At 38.5% G+C, this 21,345-nt stretch overlaps 1 pseudogene; it reads left to right on the forward strand.

Moving 5' to 3' along the window:
* Positions 1-2,323: 2,323 nt before the first annotated feature.
* Positions 2,324-21,345, forward strand: part of LOC136404226 (heat shock factor protein 2-like) — a 36,834-nt pseudogene continuing 17,812 nt past the window's right edge.

The following is a 21,345-nucleotide window of genomic DNA, read 5'->3' on the forward strand; positions in this document are numbered from 1 at the left end:
GATGAGTTTGATCAGGATTTTGTAAGGACTTGTTTTAACAGAAAGTTTCCAAAACATTTTATAGTAACAACACATCCTACTATTAGTATGTAAGTGACTATTAATAACAGTCTCTCTAGTCGAGTCCAGTCTGCTGGAGTGCTTGCAGTAGTCCTATGCCCAGAACTAGAGTCAGGATCCTGACGATGATCAGGAACGAAAGCTGGCAGGTCATTACAATCCTGGTTGCTCCTTGGGTTCCACTGGTTGGGGCTCTTCATCAATTCCTAGTAGTATGTCTATTGTCCTTCTGAGTGTCACCTGTAATGACTTTGTGGAATCACTGTGAGCAGTCCAGGTCTCTGGCAGTTCCTCAGTGTTGGCTCTTTTGACTCAGATATGGTGAATCCAGGATGCCATACCTACAATTTTAATGGCAGTCGGAGTAGCCAGAACAACTATATGTGGGCCTGTCCAAACAGATTAGAGTGATTCTTTTTTTTCCCCCAGTCTTTAACCCGTACTGTGTCTCCGGGCTGATAGGAGTGGATCCATTTCCCTAAGGGGATTGAGGCCTCTCTGGAACATACCGGGCTGTGTTATGGAACATTTTTCCTAGCATCTGGAGTTGGGTTGGGAGGCCTAATTTTCCTATCTCTCAGTTCATTAATGATGGGTGCGGGTCTCCCTTATAAGGTTTCAACAGGGGAGTATCCTGTGGGTCCAGGAGTGCATCGAACCTGCAACATGGCAAGGAATAGCATGTCTACCCAAGGGAGGCCTGTCTCCTGGCAGAACTTAGCTAGGCTGGTCGTTAGGGTTCGATTCATATGTTCAACTTTCCCTGAACACTGAAGCTGATATGTAGCATGTAGTTTCCAGCTGACTTTTAATACTTTTAATATTGCCTCCTCTTTGCCGATTGGTCAGCAAAACAGTTTCCCAAGCTTATTGGATTGGTTACTTTTTGATGTTCTTAGCAGTGTATGACTGCTACTCTTTTGGGTTTCCAGACTGCTTCTAATAGTTAAAGAATTTCTTCTTTGTTTTTAATTTCTTTACCTCCCACTGTGAGTATCCCCTTTTCTTTGTAGATTACTCTGTGTACATGTAGGTTGGCAAAGGCATATTTATAGTCAGTGAAGATGTTGACCTGCTTCTCTCTTGAATATCTCATAGTGCTTGGATCAGTGCCCACAGTTCTGCTCTTTGAGCAGACCAACCCTGTGGTAATGCTTCTGCCTCATTGATAGGGCCTCGGGTGGTCACTGCATACCCAGCTTTCCGTTCCCTGTTTTGGATGAAGCTACTCCTGTCTGTGAATAGTTCCAGTTCAGGTTCAGTGAGGGGGCTGTCTGTTAAATCAGGTCAGCTTGAGTAGACCTCATCCATGGTTTCCTTACAGTCATGATCTGGTAGCCTATACTCAGGCGGGAGGAACGTGGCTGCGTTCAGTGTGCATACTGTTTCTAGTGTCACCCGTGGGTTTCACACAGTAGTCCCTAATAGTGGGCCATCCTGGTGCTCGTGAGCCACTGGTACCTCCGGCTATTCATTAGGGTGGTCACCACATGTGGAAATTTCACAAGAATTTTCTGGCCCAAGGTGAGCTTGTCACCCTCTCTGACTAGCATCACCACAGCAGCTAGTACCCGGAGGCAAGGGGGCCACCCAGCAACCACTGAGTCGAGCTGTTTAGACAGATAGGCCACTGGTCTCTGCTATGGCCCAACAGTTTGGGTGAGGACCACAGGATGTAAGGTGATAACCATGTTGTTGACTGCCCACAGATCCTGTACTAGCTGATACCTGCCTCCATTTGGCTTTTTCACTAGTAGTAGTGGTGTGTTTCAGGGGGACTGGCATTCAACTAAAATTCCGGTCTCTTTGGATCCCTTTATGTGTTCTTGGATTCCGAGCCGAGCCTCCCTGGGCACTGGGTATTGTCTGTCTCTCTGGGGCCCCAGGTTTCAGGTCCACTACCACAGGTGCCTGGTTTTTGGCCATCCTGTGAGCATTCTCCTCTGCCCAGACCAGTAGTAATTCTTCTAAGAGTTCAGGAGGGTTTTGCTCATTTATTTCCTGAGCATGGAGTTTCCATCCAGCCTCTCTAGGAACTGTTACAGACATTATAAGGGTCTCATCTGTTCCTAAAGTTAGGATGGCAGATTTTCTAGGTGTGAAAGTTATTTGGGCTCCTAGCTTAGTTAGCAGGTCTCATCCCAGAAGGGGGATGGGACATTCAGGCAGATAAAGGAATTGATGGAAAACTCGATGTTCCCCGAGTTGCCATGTTCAGGACTTGCAGAAGGGGCAAACAGTTTGAGTGCCTGTGGCTTCAATTATGGTAGCTTCTTGCTTGGTAAAGGATGGGACTAGCGTGGTGACTGCCGAGTGTTCTGCTCCCGTATCCACCATAAAAGTCATTGGTTGGCCCCCTACTGTCATATTGACCGTGGGCTCTTGGGGGCCTAATTTCATGTAGCCTGGTCTTACCTAATCAGAATCAACCTTAGCTCGCCCGATCAAGTCCTGGACCACTAGTTCTGGTTGATACTTTCTTTTACTTGACTGAGTGGCTTTGGTAGAGGAACCAGAGGCTGCTTTCCCATTGAGGCATTCATTTTTCCAATGTCCTATCTCTTTTCAATATGCATATTAATCAGAGGCTTGCCTCCTTTCGAAGGGTGGGCTACCAGGACCTTGCACTGTCTCTTCTTATTAACGCAGAACTGAACCCATGCAGGCAAGGTCTGTGCTATCTGTAACCAATAATCTATATAGGGAAACTGATCTGGGTGGCCAGATTGCCCGTCGCGACCTGGGTAACTGCTCTGACAGTTGTTAAGTCTAGGGTTCCCTCTGAGAGCCACCCGACCTAAAGGTGGGCCACTCGAGTTCACAGAGCATGTGGAGTTTTCCGGGAGTTAATTTCATACCATAATCATCAGAAAATCCCTTCTTAAAATTCCTAATCAAGCAGTGGGTTTGGACTGACCAGACCCCATGTCTAGTCTAAAAATGACCTTCCAGTAACCTCTCCCATGTCCGGAGCTGCAAAACAGATAAAAGGTGGGAGCCTTCTTCCCAGAGGTCACCCAGTTGCCCACCTGGCTGCATCTCTCACAATACTTTAAGGCACATCTTGGCTAAGGTACACTCGTATAAACCCTGGCCCTAGTTGTCTCCCAAAAGAGAAACAAGTCACTGTTATGCCTTATGATGCCACTATGAACCACAGGTTAGGGCCCAGACAGACTCTGTAGCTTGTGCCATGGAACCACAATCAGTCACTCACACATCTATTCATACAGAGGTTATTAATTGTCCCCCCTTAACGGGGGCATCCCTATCTGGTGTCTCAATCTTGATATTGTGGGAGGTGATCAAGCTCCACTTCTATCGGGAGACGGGCCTGACTAGGTGACTGGTCCTGGGACCTTAACTTATCCAAGTGCGCATCCCCAAAACTTTACTCCATCTCTGCATTGAGTTGAGTCCAGTTACCCCTGGGTGTGGGGGAACCTCCAGGAAGGAGGTCCCGTGGAAAATGTCAGGTGGCACCGCTTCATTCATACAGAAGGCCCCCGGTATCAGGTGGTTCTTGTTGCTGGGCTGATGGCACAAGGGGCCAGCATGGTAGGCCTCCCGGTCAGGAAACCAAATGTTACGAAGGACTAGAACACCTAAGAAGCCAAACGACGCTTGAATAGTTGGAGAACCAGTTTATTATGCCAGTGGGCCCAGAGGATTTAACACTCTAAAGTCTGAGCCCCAACTGATGGACTTTGTGGCTTTTTATAGTCCTGGCTGATGCAAGAAGCAAGCAAGGTTACAAAAGCGAAACTGGAATTAGCAAGCAGAGCGGAACAGTTACAGTGAAGCATTTTGCTCTGTCATCATGGAGTCATAGCCATATTAAGCAAAGATAGATAAGAAAAAGTCCTGGGGAGTGACGTCAGAGAAATGGCACCATAAGGAACGATACTGATAAATCTCCCCAAAAATTCAACAAGATCTTCAACCAGAGACAGAAAAATCTATCCTTGGAGCCTCCAGCAGTTCACACTAAATGCAAAGGTATGATTGAGCGAAAAATTGACTAAATATGTAATCAACCCCAAAGGAAATAAGATGGAGGAAGAAACACTCTGCCTTCCTCACTAACCTAAATAAGGGCTGCTTTCACTAGGAACTGAGAGTATAGGAACTGAGATGGGCATAGGGTGTGAATAGAACCAGGCTGCAGCACGGACATCCAAGCCGAGGAAAAACTGTGCTTGTGGCAACCCAGTCAACACAAGCTAATGCTCGCACCAAATCCAGACAAAGAAAGGCAAGTGGGGCAGCCATCCGCCCCATCTCCTGGTTGACACGCAGATAGTGTGCGAAAGATTCCTCCTAGAGCCCCAGTAGTGGGCACCTGTAATACTGAACAGAGGGGCACAGTCAGAGGCCTTTGTGTGGGCTGAATCCGGAGTCTCAGTGTCACCCCTGCGCCTTGAAGAGCAGCACGTGAAAGCGAGATTCCCTACACTTAAACTTCTCCAGGTGGGTGGGGCACCTCACCCAGCCATACAAGCTAACAGACCCAGGAAGGATTAGCTTAACCCACAGTCTGCTTGCCTCTCAACTGACCCATGCGACCCTAACTGACAAGATCTCTCTCAGGTCAGTGATCTAAGACAAGGGGGGAGATATTTTTTAGTACCTCTTGTTATGCTATGCACATAGGGGTGGGCGCAACCACTGATTGGCAGAGCTTGCATACTCAAGGCTATATGTTAAAAAGATGGATTTGACAGCTTGTAAGTCCTCCTGCTTTGCAAACAGTGACTAGGGCATCTTCTACCCAGCCAAAACAGGTTACAAAGTGCCAAAAGCCTGGGGAAAGGGGTTCCACAGAGTCGTGAGGCATTCGGGACATGCCTAGAGGCACATAGAAAGGCACGTTGAAAACAATTGGCTCCCAGCCCTGCCTGATTATGCTAGCGGCTCTGACTGATTGAGCCTTACCCAGAGCCCTGCACTGAGTGGGAATAGAGTGGGGATTTGCCAGCTCTTTGAGCCTCTTACTCTCCAGGCAGAGGCAGCAGCAACCCCATAGCTGAATCATCAGTCTGCTAATTCAGGAAGGAAAGACTAGGAGAGAGGCTCCGGGAACATGGACTTTCTCATTGTCGAAGCCTGCAAATGCTATGAGCCTCGACTGCCAATGAGACTGAAGCCCAATATATGACATCACCATAGAGACTTATCAACTACAAACCTCTACCTAAACGGGCTACAGGGGCAGAACTCAGGGTACAGAGTCACTGACCAGGTAGAGGGAGAAAAAAGAAAGAGCAAGAAGATAACCTCTCAAAATCGAGAATAATCTACAGACTTTATAACCTATCCCATTTTATTATATTTGTTCATTTGTTTCTTTTATTTTCTTGTCTTGATTATTTTCTTCCTTTTCTAATTTGGTCATTTAATTCTCTGTTGGTCTTACTCTCTCCTCTCCTTGAACTACACTACCCATAAGTGTTACATCTCCAATTATCTTTCCTTTCCTCTTCCTTTCTCTCTATGAGGGTTGCACTCCAAAATCCTTAACTCTCTCTCTCTCTATCTCCTTTTGTTCTTTTTTCTTCTTTTTGTGTTTTCTCTTTCTTTTCTTTTCTCCCTCTATATTAGTTTCTTCCTTTCCCCTTTACTTTTCCTCTCATTCAATCCTCAATCACAAACAAATTATTTTACTTGGGACTCAAATTTTTCTTTGTGATGCTTCAGGGGCTTTTTACTTTGCTTTTTTAACTCACTAGCAGTGCTCCCAACCCTGGCTCTCCATTTTATCTAGTTTTTGCTCCATTAAATACAATAGTAATTTTTAAATATTTTTTCCATTTTTCCTGTTTTTCTCTTATTCCTCTCATTATATCTTTTAGTTAACCATCACCTAAAAGCAAATCATTTTATTCTTGACACAAATTTTTTTCTTTCTTGCATTTTGTGGGTCCATACCCCCTTTTCTTTACCCCTTTATCACTTCTCCCCAACTCAGGCCCTCCATTATAGGTAGTTTTTGTTCTATTTAGCACAATATAATTCACAGTTCACCACAAGATTCTCTCAAGAAGGAGAGGAGAGGTGAGGAGTGAAAAATAAAAAGACAAATAATAATTATTTTTTCATTTTTTTAAATTTTTTATTCTTTATTAATTCTCATTAGTACTATAAACAAAACCACCCTCAGATGCCATTAAGGAAAAGGAAATCAAATATTATGGATACAAAAGACAGAGAGGTAGCAGAGATAGATGAGGAAAAATCTATGGAGAAAAAATTCAATATATTAGAAACCTTGGAGCTAAATGACAGAAAATTTGAAATAGAAATCCTAAAAATACTCAGAGATATACAAGAAAACAAAGAAAGACAATTTAGGGAGCTTAGAAAACAACACAACAAACACAAATAATATCTTACCAAATAAATTGAAACTATAAATACAAATCAAACAGAGATGAAAAACTCAATTCACGAGCTGAAAAATGAGGTAACAAGCTTAGCTAATAGAACAGGCCAGATAGAAGGTAGGATTAGTGAAATAGAAGACAAGCAACTTGAGGTACAACAGAAAGAAGAAGAAAGAAACTCAAAAATTAAAAAAATGAGAAAGGAAAAAGTTAGACAATTCCTATGGGAATTGTCTAACTCCATCAAATAATAACATAAGAATAATAGGTATGTCAGAGGGAAAAGAGAGTGAAAATGGAATGGAGAACATATTCAAACAACTAATAGATGAGAACTTCCCAAGCCTGTGGAAAGAACTAAAGCCTCAAATTCAAGAAGCAAACAGAACTCCAAGTTTTCTTAACCCCAACAAACCTACTCCAAGGCACATCATAATAAAATTGGCACAAACCAACAATAAAGAAAAAATTCTCAAGGCAGCCAGGGAAAAAAAGAATACAACATATAAAGGAAAGCCCATTAGATTATCATCAGATTTCTCAATAGAAACTCTACAAGCTAGAAGAGAGTGGACCCCAATATTTAAAGTCCTGAAAGAGAGCAACTTTCAGCCAAGAATACTATACCCATCAAAGCTATCCTTCAAATATGAAGGAGAAATAAAAAACATTCACAGATACAGAAAAGATGAGGGAATTTATCATCAGAAAATCCCCACCCAGGAATTACTAAAGGGGGTTTTCCAACCAGATACAAAGAACAAAAGAAAACAAAACCACAAGTAAAAGCTCCACCAAGAAAACAATAAAACCAAATTTAAACTGTGACAACAAAAACAAACAAAAAAAAAGGGGAGAGGACAAAAATTAACAGTTGCAAAGGACAATGGAGTACAGAAGTACTCACAAGATAGTGCATTACAATGAACAGTGTAGGAACCCTTTTCATTACTTAATGGTAACTGCCCTTAAAAAACCACCACAGAAGCACATGATTTAAAAAAGATAGCAACAGAGGAAAGAAGTATGGAATACAACCAAATAAAAACAAAGGATAAAAAAACAAAAGAGAAGACTCAAACAAGACGCAAAACTGACAGAAAACAATGTATAAAATGTCAATAGGGAATCCACAAGTGTCAATAGTTACACTAAATGTAAATGGAGTAAACTCACCAATAAAAAGACATAGAGTAGCAGAATGGATTAAAAAAGAAAATCCAACTGTATGCAAGAAACTCATCTAAGCAACAAGGATAAAAACAAATTCAAAGTCAAAGGCTGGAAAACAAAACTCCAAGCAAATAACATCCAAAAAAAAAAAAAAACAGGCGTAGCAATACTCATATCTGATAATGTTGACTACAAGACAGCAAAAGTACTCAGAGACAAAAATGGTCATTTCATAATGATTAAGGGGACGCTGAATCAAGAAGACATAACAATTCTTAATATATATGCACCAAACCAAGGAGCACCAAAATATATAAGACAGCTACTTATTGACCTTAAAACAAAAACTGACAAAAACACAATCATACTTGGAGACCTCGATACACCGCTGACGGCTCTAGATCGGTCATCCAAACAGAGAATCAATAAAGATATATAGGCCTTAAACAAAACACTAGAGCACCTGGATATGATAGACATCTACAGGACATTTCACCCCAAAGTGACAGAGTATACATTTTTCTCCAGTGTACATGGATCATTCTCAAGAATTGACCATATGTTGGGCCACAAAAATAACATCAGCAAATTCAGAAAAATCAAAATTGTACCAAGCCTATTTTCTGATCATAAAGCCTTGAGACTAGAATTTAACTGCAAAAAAGAGGGAAAAAACCTCCACAAAAATGTGGAAAGTAAACAACATACGCTTAAAAATGAATGGGTCAAAGAAGAAATAAGTGCAGAGATAAAAGATATATACAGACAAATGAAAATGACAATAAAACATATCAAAATCTATGGGATGCAGCAAAAGCAGTGATAAGAGAGAAGATCATATCACTTCAGGCCTTTATGAACAAACAAGAGAGAGCCCAAGTGAACCACTTAACTTCGCACCTTAAGAAACTGGAAAAAGAAGAACAAAGACAACCCAAAACCAGCTGAAAAAAGGAGATAATAAAAATCAGAGCAGAAATAAATGAAATAGAGAACAGAAAAACTATAGAAAAAATTAATAGAACAAAGAGTTTGTTCTTTGAAAAGTTCAACAAAATTGACAAACCCTTGGCAGGACTCACCAAGGAAAAAAGAGAAAGGACTCATGTAAACAAAATCCAAAATGAAAGAGGAGAAATCACCACGGATATCATAGATATACAAAGAATTATTGTAGAATACTATGAAAAACTTCATGCCCCTAAATTCAACAATCTAGAAGAAATGGATAAATTCCTAGAACAATACAACCTTCCTAGACTGAGGTCAGAAGAAGCAGAAAACCAAAACAGACCAATTAGTAGGGAAGAAATAGAAAAAAACTATTAAAAACCTCCCCAAAAATAAAATTCCAGGCCCAGACGGTTGTACTAGTGAATTCTATCAAACATTCAAAGAAGACTTGGTTCCTATACTACTCAAAGTCTTCCAAAAAACTGAAGAAGAAGCAATACTTCTAAACATATTTTATGAGGCCAACATAACCCTCATCTCGAAACCGGGCAAGGACAGCACAAAAAAAGAAAACTACAGACCAATATCTCTAATGAATACAGATGCTAAAATACTAAACAAAATACTAGCAAATAGAATACAACATATTAAAAAAATAATACATCATGATCAAGTGGGATTTATCCCAGAATCTCAAGGATGGTTCAACATACGTAAAACAGTTAACGTAATACACCATATCAACAAAACAAAGAACAAAAACCACATGATCTTATCAATAGATGCAGAAAAGCATTTGATAAAATACATCACAATCTTATGTTTAAGACTCTCAACAAAATGGGTATAGAAGGAAAATATCTCAACATGATAAAGGCCATATATGATAAACCATCAGCTAACATCATATTAAATGGCACAAAACTGAAGGCTTTCCCCCTTAAATAAGGAACAAGACAGGGTTGTCCACTCTCTCCACTTTTATTTAATGTGGTACTAGAGGTTCTAGCCAGAGCAATCAGACAAGACAAAGAAGTAAAAGGCATCCATATCAGAAAAGAAGAAGTAAAGGTATCACTTTTTGCAGATGACATGATCCTATACATCGAAAACCCCAAAGAATCTACAAAAAGACTACTATAAACAATAAGCCAATACCGTAAGGTAGCAGGATACAAAATTAACATACAAAAGTCCATAGCCTTTCTATATGCCAACAATGAAACATTTGAGAATGAACTCAAAAGAATAATCCCTTTCATGATTGCAACAAAAAAATAAAATAAAATACCTAGGAATAAACATAACAAAGAATGTAAAGGACATATATAATGAAAACTACAAACCATTGTTAAGAGAAATCGAAAAAGATATAATGAGATGGAAGAATATTTCTTGTTCTTGGATAGGAAGAATAAATATAATCAAGATGACCATATTACCCAAAGCAATATACAAATTTAATGCAATTCTTATCAAAATTCCAATGTCATTTTTTAAAGAAATGGAACAAAAAATCATCAGATTTATATGGAACTATAAAAAACTCCGAATAGCCAAGCAATCCTAAAGAAAAAGAATGAAGCTGGGAGCATTACAATACCTGACTTCAAACTATATTATAGAGCCACGACAATCAAAACAGCATGATATTGGCAGAAAAATAGACAGACCAATGGAACAGAATAGAAAGTCCAGAAATAAACCCACATATATATATGGTCAAATAATTTTTTTTTATTTAATTTTTTTTTTCTTTTTGCATTTTTCTGAAGCTGGAAACAGGGAGAGACAGTCAGACAGACTCCCGCATGCACCTGACCGGGATCCACCCAGCAGCCACCATGGGGCGATGCTCTGCCCACTAGGGGGCGATGCTCTGCCCATCCTGGGCATCGCCATGTTGCGACCAGAGCCACTCTAGCGCCTGGGGCAGAGGCCACAGAGCCATCCCCAGCGCCCGGGCCATCTTTGCTCCAATGGAGCCTTGGCTGCGGGAGGGGAAGAGAGAGACAGAGAGGAAGGCGCAGCGGAGGTGTGGAGAAGCAAATGGGCGCTTCTCCTGTGTGCCCTGGCCGGGAATCAAACCCGGTCCTCCACACGCTAGGCCGACGCTCTACCACTGAGCCAACCAGCCAGGGCTGGTCAAATAATTTTTGATAAAGGGGCCAAAAACACACAATGGAGAAAAGAAAGCCTCTTCAACAAATGGTGCTGGGAAAACTGGAAAGCTACATGCAAAAGAATGAAACTTGACTACAGTTTGTCCCCTTGTACTAAAACTAATTCAAAATGGATTAAAGACCTAAATATAAGACCTGAAACAATAAAGTACATAGAAGAAGACATAGGTTCTAAACTTATGGACCTTGATTTTAAAGATCATTTTGACTCCAAAGGCAAGGGAAGTGAAGGCAAAAATAAATGAATGGGACTACATCAGACTAAGAAGTTTCTGCTCAGCAAGAGAAACTGACAACAAAATAAACAGACAGCCATCTAAATGTGAGATGATATTTTCAAACAACAGCTCAGATAAGGCCCTAATATCCAAAATGTACAAAGAACTCATAAAACTCAACAACAAACAAGCAAACAACCCAATAAAAAAATGAAAAGAGGACATGAACAGACACTTCTCCCAGGAAGAAATACAAATGGCCAACAGATATATGAAAAGATGCTCATCTTCTTTAGTTATTAGAGAAATGCAAATCAAAACTACAATGAGATACTACCTCACACCTGTTAGATTAGCTATTATCCACAAGACAGGTAATAGCAAATGTTAGAGAGGATGTGGAGAAAAAGGAACCCTCATTCACTGTTGGTGGGAATGTAAAGTAGTACAACCATTATGAAAGAAAGTATGGTGGTTCCTCAGAAAACTGAAAATAGAACTACCTTATGACCCAGCAATCCCTCTACTGGGTATATACCCCCAAAACTCAGAAACATTGATATGTAAAGACACATGCAGCCCCATGTTCATTGCAGCATTGTTCACAGTGGCCAAGACATGGAAACAACCAAAAAGTCCTTCAATAAAAGACTGGATAAAGAAGATGTGGCACATATACACTATGGAATACTACTCAGCCATAAGAAATGATGACATCGGATCATTTACAATAAAATGGTGGGATCTTGATAACATTATACAGAGTGAAATAAGTAAATCAGAAAAAACCAAGAACTGCATTATTCCATACAGTTATGTCCAGTAGGTGGGACATAAAAACGAGACTAAGAGACATTGACAAGAGTGTGATGGTTACGGGGTGGGGGGGACAGGGGAAGGGGGAGGGGGAGAGGCACAAAGAAAACTAGATAGAAGGTGACGGAGGACAATCTGACTTTGGGTGATGGGTATGCAACATAATTGATCAACAAGATAACCTGGACATGTTTTCTTTGAACATATGTACCCTGATTTATTGATGTCACCCTAGTAAAATTAATAAAAAAAAAATAATAATAATAATAAAGCAAAGATATAGAATATGGACATTCTTACTCAGGCTGGTGTGGTAGTATTAAGTGATGCAATCTTCTGGAGGATCATTGGCAATATTATGAAAAGTCTTAAATATCTCCTTCTACCTTGTATATTCATTTCTAGGAATTTATTATGTGGAAGTAATCAGAGGTTTGCAGAAATGTTTCTTTACAAGAATACTTATAATATAGATTTTTTTTTGTATTTTTCCAAAGTTGGAAATGGGAAGGCAGTCAGACAGACTCTCGCATGAGTCTGATCGGGATCTACCCAGCATGCTCACCAGGGGGTGATGCTCTGCCCATCTAGTGCCTGAGGCAGAGGCCACAGAGCCATCCTCAGCACCCGGGCAAACTTTGCTCCAGTGGAGCCTTGGTTGCAGGAGGGGAAGAGAGAGACAGAGAGGAAGGAGAGGGGGAGGGGTGGAGAAGCAGATGGGCGCTTCTCCTTTGTGCCCTGGCCGGGAATCAAACCCAGGACTCCCGCATGCCAGGCCAATGCTCTACCACTGAGCCAACCGGCCAGGGCCTATAATATAGATATTATAGCATTATTTTATAAAAAACAAAAGCAGAATACAATGTGGAAACAACCCAATTTTCAACAATAGAAATTCAGGTATGAAACTTTATAACACAATCAACAATTCAAATGATATAGATAGAGATGTTTAACTGAAACCTATGTATGTATTCTTATTGATCAATGTCACCTGATTAAATTTAATTTCTAAATTAAAAGGAAAGGAAAACTGGAGAAATCCAAAGAAGGTGTAAACACCAGTTTAGTTGTTTTTTTTAAATAAAAAGAAGAAAGTACGTGATACAAAAAATAATTGTCATTGGAAAATATTCATAATAAATTAAATTAAATTATCAGACTATTGATATATATGACATAGTAAACATTATCTATATGAATAACTTTTAACAGTGGTTAGGTAATTTTAATTTTTATATCAACCAAATATTCTATAAAGAACATGTGTCCCTTTTATGTGAGTGTTTAACCCTTAAGTTTTTAGAGTTATTTTTACCAAATATTAAAAACCAAAAGAATAAAGTTTATTGGGAAGTGTGTTAAGATTTGGGAGATCCTAAATATTGAAATACAGTGTTACCTTTAAATATTTAGTCAGGAGGAAAATATCAGAAGTTCTCTCTCCTTCTTTCTTGCACAGTTCCTAATGCTTTGGTTCCCTGCTTGGTCCCAAATCAGCTAATATTTTTCACAATGTCAGAAGTTTCCTCCAGATGCATTTTTGTCTTTCTTTTTATGCCTAGGTATTTTGTTTCTTTTAGATGTCAATTTGAACGTTATTTTTTTCTTAATTTCTCTTTCTGATAGTGTATTAGTATAAAGAAACGAAACCAATTTTTATATATTAACTTTGTGTCCTCTAACTTTACTCAATTTTTTATTAGCCCTTTTTTTTGGTTTGTTCATTTGTTTGTTTTGAAGTTCTTGGAGTTTTCTATATATACCATTGTATCATTTAAAATTGAGTCAGGTTTATTTCTTCCTTTTCAATTTCTATGCCTTTTATTTATTTTTATTGCCTAATTGCTCTGGTTAGAACAGCTCCCTGGAAAGAATACTTACCTGGTCTTGCTATTGCCTCTATCTTTTATATTATTAGTAAAATTGATAATGGTTAAGATTTACCATCTGACTATATAATTCATCAGGTTAATGTACTGGGTATTCTATGTATCCACGATTTACAGATGAAGAAATTAGAGCCAGAAAGTTAAGCAACCTGCAAAAGGTCTTACCACAAGTTAGTAGCAAGTCAAGGTTTGCACCATGAAATCTGACAAAAGAGCCTCTGTTCTCTGCTAATGTCGAATAAAAGTGGCAAGAGTTGGGTTTGTTCTCGATCTTGGAGGAAAAACATTCAGGTTTCAGCATTTCATCACTGAATATAATGTTAGTTCTGGGCTTGTCATTATGGCTTTCATTGTGTTCAAATATGCTTCCACTATACCCGCTTTGTTGAGTTTTATCATAAGTGGATATTGAATTTTGTCAAATACTTTTTCTGCATCTATTGAAATGATCATGTGATCTATTTATCCTTTATTTTGTGAATGTGCTGTATCTGCTGAACCATGCTTGCATCCCTCGAATAAATCCGACTTTATCCTCTCTTTTTTTTTTTACTTTAACCAAATGAAACTAATACATTCTCCTAGAAGTTTTTTAAATATTCAAATTCATAAAGAACAAAGTAAAAATTTCCTATAAATCTATTTTCAAGTTGTTTTGATGTTAGTGTTTTATATTTCTTTCCAAACATTTCTATAAATTTGCATAAAACTGACAGTAATTCATTTTTAAACAAGTATCTATTGACATCTATAATCTAAGTTGTACTCTGTCTGGGCACTGAGGAGACACTGGTAATATGTACATACTTAAAGACTTTCAATTTTAGTGGAATAACAAAAAAAATTTTTTAAACACGTAAAGTAATATTAAAAAGTTAAAAGTGCCAGGAACTAACAATACAGGGGAAAAAATGATAGAAAGATGTCATGAGTTAAGGTGGTCAGAGATGACTTCCAGGAGGAGGACATGTTACATGAGTAGACACATAAATGAGAGGAACAACAACCTTTAAGATGCAGAGCAAGCTTGACAGGCAGAGTGAAAAATGGATGCAAAGTCTACAAGGCAGAAGTAAAGTTTGCATGCAAGGAAAACAAAAGGGCTAATGCAGGATCATAGAGGACCAGCAGAGGAGTCCAGAGGGGGTGTTCAGAATCAAAGCAGTTGGCTTTTGTTCTAGTGTTCTGGATGTCATTGGAAGTATTTACTAGGGCAGTGGTGTGATCTGATTTGTATTTTTTTGAAGATTATTTTTGTTCCTGTGTGGAGATTAGACTGAGAAGAAAAGTACTGTATAAAAAAGGAAGAATGCCAATTTAAAGGCTCTTGTATAGTGCAAGCAAAATAAGATCACTTGAATAAGAAATGAAAATCATGAGAATGGACATAGATAAAAGTGCAATGGTTGCCAGGGGGAGAGGGATAAAAGGAGAGGGGAGGGGTTTGGGAAAAGTGTATAAATAGGGACAAATATAAGGTGATGGAGGATGATTTGACTTTGGGTGATGGATATACAACATAATCGACTGTCCAAATGATGTGGAGCTGTTTACTCAAAATCTATGTACTGTACTCTTGTTGACCAATTGCAGCCTATTAAATTTAATTTTCTAAAAAAAAGAAAGAAAATCATGAGAAATAATTATATTCTAAATATATTGTAAATGTAGACCCAGCAGAATCTGTTGAGAAAAAGAGATAAGTTAATTATAACTTCTACGCTAAGTTTAAAATATATAGAAGAAAAAGGACATTTGCGGTTTCACTTGACAGTTTCCAACATCCTTCCTGGACAGAGTGCTCACCTAGTCTTGCCTTTGCCTCTGTCTTTTAAAGTATTAGTAAAATAAGTACTGTTTGATATTTACCATTTGTGGTTAATCTGATGTTACTACCTAATTCTTCAGGATAGCACACTGGATATTATATTTATCAAGGTTTACAGATAACAAAATTAAGGAATATAACATTACGCAATCGAATAAATGTGTTACGACAGATCAATCATTGGTTAAAATTTGCACACATGGAATCTGACAACAGAGCTACAGAGTTCTTTGTTACTATACCACAATGACCATCTCTGTTCTCTGTAACTCTTGGTCTAAAATCTTCCTAGAGACACAGTTTAATGGATCACTGGCAGACCAATGATTTCTATTCCACCTTACTCATCTGGCAAGATCACTTAGTGCAGTGGTAGTCAACCTGGTCCCTACCACCCACTAATGGGTGTTTCAGTTCTCATGGTGGGCAGTAGCGGAGCAACCAAAGTATAAATAAAAGGATAGATTTAACTATAGTAAGTTATTTTATAAAGATTTATTCTGCTAAACTTAGTGAAAATCTGACATAAAGTACTTGGTAAGTAATTATTATTATATGCTTTAACTTGCTGTAACTCTGCTTTATAAATTTTATAAAGTAAAGTTACTTTTCTACTTTATAAATCACCATTACTGTGGATGGGTGGTTAGAAAATTTTACTACTAACAGAGATACAAAAGTGGGCGGTAGGTATGAAAAGGTTGACTACCCCTGGGTTAGAGCAAGGATTACACTCCTCATTCCTTCATCTGGAATGTGATAGGAGAAACCCATCATTGTCTGTGGTGGTAACAATTCTGATAATAGTATTTTTTAAAATTTTTTTATTAAGTATAATTTATTGTGGTAACATGGATTCAAATGTCACATTCAAAAAATTCCCTCAGCCACAGCCCCTTGTCCCCCATTACCCCTCTTTGCTCCCCTCCCCTTAACTCTCTCCCGCTTTCCCTTTAGGATTTGCTGTCCTGTTATCTGTATCTCTGTGTTATGTATATATAATGTCACTAATCCCTTCACCATCTCTGATCCCATCCCCTCATCCCCTTTCCTCTGACAGCTGTCTCTCTCTAGTCCCTGTGACCCCACCTCTGCCTCTGTTCCATTCCTCAGTTCACTTTGTTCATTAGGTTCCACATACAAGTGAGATCATATGATATTTTTCTTTCCCTGCCTGGATTATTTCACTTAGCACAATCATCTCCACGTCCGTCCATGTTGTTGCAAAAGGTAAGATTTCTTTCTTTTTCACAGCCACATAGTATTCCATTGTGTATATGTACCACAGCTTTTTAATCCACTCATCCACTGACGGACACTTGGGATATTTCCAGACCTTAGCTATTGTAAACAATGCTGTAATAACCATGACTGTGCATATCTTCTTTTAAATCAGTGACTTGGTATTCTTAGGATATATTCCTAAAAGTGGGATGGCTGGGTCAAAAGGCAGTTTCATTTTTAATTTTTTGAGGAAACTCCATACTGTTTTCCACAGTCGCTGTACCAGTCTGCATTCCCACCAGCAGGGCAGGAGGATTCCCTTGTCTCCACGTCCTCACCAGCACTTATTGTGTGTTGATTTGTTAATGAGTGTCATTTTGGCAGGTGTGAGGTGATATCTCATGGTGTTTTTAATTTGCATTTCATTGATGATTAGTGACATTGAACATTTTTTCATATGCCTACTGGCCCTCTGTATGTCCTCTTTGGAGAAGTGTCTATTCAGTTCTTTTGACCATTTTTAACTGCATTGCTTACCTTTCTGGTGTTGAGTTTTAGAAGTTCTTTGTAAGTTTTTATTAACCTCTTATCAGATGTATTGGTGAATATGTTCACCCATTCTGTGGGTTGTCTTTTTATTTTGTTAATGGTGTTTTTTGCTGTGCAAAGTCTTTTTAGTTTGATAAAGTCCCATTTGTTCATCCTGTCCTTTATTTCACTTGCCTGTGGAGATAAATCAGCAAAAATGTTGCTAAGCGAGATATCGGAGAGTTTAACTAACTGCCTATGTTTTCCTCCAAGATGATTATGGTTTAACAACTTACATTTTAATCTTTTATTCTTTTTGAGTTTATTTTTGTAAATGGTGTAAGTTAGTGGTCTAGTTTCATTTTTTTGCATGTACCTGTCCAATTTTCCCAACACCATTTATTAAAGAGACTTGTCTTTACTTCATTGTATGCTCTAACCTCTTTTGTCAAATATCAGTTGTCCATAAAGGTGTGGGTTTATCTCTGGGTTCTCTGTTCTGTTCCACTGATCTGTATGCCTGCTCTTGTGCCAGTACCACACTGTTATGATTACTATGGCCTTGTAGGATAACTTGACATCAGGAAGTGTGATACCTCCCACTTTATTCTTTATTTTCAAGATTGCTGAGGCTATTTGTGTTCTTTTTTTGGTTCCATATAGATTTTGGAATATTTTTTCTATGTCTTTTAAGTATGTCATTGGTATTTTAATAAGAATTGCATTGAATCTATAAATTGCTTTGGGTAATATGGACATTTTAAAGACATTTATTCTTCCTATTCATGAACACGATATATGCTTCCACGTTGTTGTATCTTCCTTGATTTTTATTTTCAATGTCTTATAATTTTCTGAATACAAGTCTTTTACCTTCTTGGTTAAATTTACTCCTAGTCACTTTATTTTTTTTTTTTTTGTGGCAATAGTAAAGGTGATTGTTTCCTTAATTTCTCTTTCAGACAGTTCATTGTTGGTGTATAAAAACCCCACTGATTTCTGAATATTAATTTTATATCCTGTCACCTTGATGAATTCATTTATCAGGTCTAGCAGTTTTTTGACTGAGACTTTAGGGTTTTCTATGTACAGTATCATGTCCTCATCAAATAATGATAGTTCTACTCTTTTTTTTCCAATTTGGATGCCTTTTATTTCTTCTTATTGACTGAATGTTGTAGCTAGGACTTTCAGAACTATGTTAAATAAGAGTGGTGAAAGGGGGCACCCATGCCTTGTTCTTGATCTTAAGGGGATTAATTTAGTTTTTTTCCACTCAGAATGATGTTGGCTGTTGGTTTCTCATAGATGGCCTTTATCATGTTGAGGTATGTTCCCTGTATTCCCACTTTGCTGAGAGTTTTGCTCATAAATGGGTACTGGATTTTATAAAATGCTTTTTTTGCATCTATTGATATAACTATGTAATTTTTATCCTTCCTTTTGTTTATGTGATGAACCACATTGATTAATTTGTGAATATTGTACCAGCCTTGCCTCCTCAGAATAAATCCCACTTGATCATCATGTATTGCTGGATCCAGTTTGCTAATATTTTGTTGATAATTTTAGCATCTAAGTTCATCAGGGATATTAGCTATAGTGTTTTTTTTTGTTTGTTTTTTGTTTTTTGTTTTTTTTTTGTAGTGTCTTTACCTGATTTTAGAATGAAGATAATGCTTGCCTCATAAAAGGAGCTGGGAAGTCTTCTCTCCTCTTGAATTTTTTGAAATAGCTTGAGAAGGATAGGTGTTAGTTCTTTTTGAATGTTTGGGAAAATTCACCTGTGAAAGCATCTAGTCCAGGACTTTTGTTTGCTGGAAGTTTTTTGATAACTGTTTCAATTTTATTTGTTGTAATTGGTCTGTTTAGGTTTTCTGATTCTTCAATGTTGAGTTTTGGAAGATTGAATGTTTCTAGGAATTTATCCCTTTCGCCTAGATTGTCCAACTTTCAGGCATATAGATCTTCATAGTATTTTCTTACAATCCTTTGTATTTCTGCAGTGTCAGCTGTTACCTATCCACTTTCATTTCTAGTTTTATTTATTTGAGTCCTCTCTCTTTTTTTCTTGATGAATCTGGTTAAAGCTTTGCCAATCCTTTTCAAAGAAACAGCTCTTGGTTTCATTGATCTTTTGTATTTTTTTAAGCCTCGATGTCATTTATTTCTGCTCTGATCTTTATTATTGCCTTCCTTCTACTTCCTCTGGGTTTTATTTGTTGTTGTTTTTTTCTAGTTTTTTTTTAGATGCAAGGTTAAGTTGTTTATTCGAGCTTTTTCTTACTTCTTAAAGTATGACTGTAATGCTATGAACTTCTTTCTCAGGACTGCTTTTGAAGTGTCCTGTAAGTTTTGAGTTGTTGTATATTTATTTTCATTTGTTTCAAGAAAATTTTTATTTCTTCCTTGCTCTCATTGTTAACCCATTCATTATTTAATTGCATGCTATTTAACCATCGAGTATTTATTTATTTATTTATTTATATATTTTTTTTGTATTTTTCTGAAGCTGGAAATGGGGAGAGACAGTCAGACAGACTCCCGCATGCGCCCGACCGGGATCCACCTGGCACGCCCAGCAGGGGCAACGCTCTGCCCACCAGGGGCGATGCTCTGCCCCTTCGGGGCCACTCTAGCGCCTGGGGCAGAGGCCAAGGAGCCATCCCCAGCACCCGGGCCATCGTTGCTCCAATGGAGCCTCGGCTGCGGGAGGGGAAGAGAGAGACAGAGAGGAAGGAGAGGGGGAGGGGTGGAGAAGCAGATGGGCACTTCTCCTGTGTGCCCTGATCAGGAATCGAACCTGGAACTTCTGCACGCCAGGCCGACGCTCTACCACTGAGCCATCCGGCCAGGGCCTAACCATCGAGTATTTAAATGTTTTTCAGTTTTTTTCTTGTAGCTGATTATTAGTTTCATGCCACTGTGATCAGAGAAGGTGCTTAATATGATTTCAGCCTTTTTAAATCTATTGAGACTTGTTTTATGTCCTAACATGTGGTCTATTTTATAGAATTTACAATGAGTACTTGAAATGAATGTATATTCTGCTGCTTTGAGGTGAAAGGTTCTGAAGATATTGATTAAATCCAGTTGTTCTAGTATGTCATTTAAGGCCTCTGTTTCTTTGTTAATTTTCTGTCTGGAGGACTATCCATTTATGTTAATGGGGTATTAAAATCCTCTACTATTATAGCGTTTCTGTAAACCCTTTATGTACATCAAAAACTGCTTTGTATATTTAGGTGCTCCTATATTACGTGCATAAGTATTTGCAATGGTTATATCCTCCTCTTGGATTGCTCCCTTTCTCATTATCTATTGACCGTCTTTGTCCCTTACTATAGCCTTTGTTTTAAAGTCTATTTTGTCAGATATAGTATGTATTACTACCCCAGCTTTTCTTTTCTTTTCCATTTGCATGAAATACTTTAACCATCCCTTCACTTTCAGTCTGAGTGTATTTTTTGTTCTGAGGTGTGTCTCTTGTAGATAGCAGTTGTATGAGTCCTGTTTTCTTATCCATGCAGCTACCGTGTGTCTTTTTTTAAATATTTTTTTAATTAATTGTGTTTACATAGATTCTAGGGTCACTGCGAATGCCTCCCCCTTCCCCCTATTTCCCTCAACATCTCCCTTTCCTCCCTCCCTAGAGTGCCCTCCCCCCTTCCCTTCAGATTTATCCCATCCTATAATCCCCATTCCTTCTGTCCTTTTTTACTCTGTTCTCTTTGATCTTTCCTCTGTCTCAATTCTGTTCCTTAGTTCTCATTATTCCTTGGACTCCTCAAATGAGTGAGGTCATATGATATTTTTCATTCTCTGCCTGGCTTATTTCACTCAACATAATAGTTTCCAGGTCCCTCCATATTGTTGCAAAAGGTAATCTTTCCTTCTTTTTCATGGCCCCATAGTATTCCATTATGTATATGTACCTCTGCTTTTTAATCCACTTGTCCACTGACGGACACTTGGGCTGTTTCCAGACTTCGCTATTGTGAACAATGCTGCCATAAACATGGGGGTGCGTTTTTTTGTTTCAGTCAGTGACATGGTGTACTTGGGATATATTCCCATAAGTGGGAT

The sequence above is a fragment of the Saccopteryx leptura genome, chromosome 4 (genome assembly GCF_036850995.1).
Source record: "Saccopteryx leptura isolate mSacLep1 chromosome 4, mSacLep1_pri_phased_curated, whole genome shotgun sequence".
Lineage (NCBI taxonomy): Eukaryota > Metazoa > Chordata > Mammalia > Chiroptera > Emballonuridae > Saccopteryx > Saccopteryx leptura.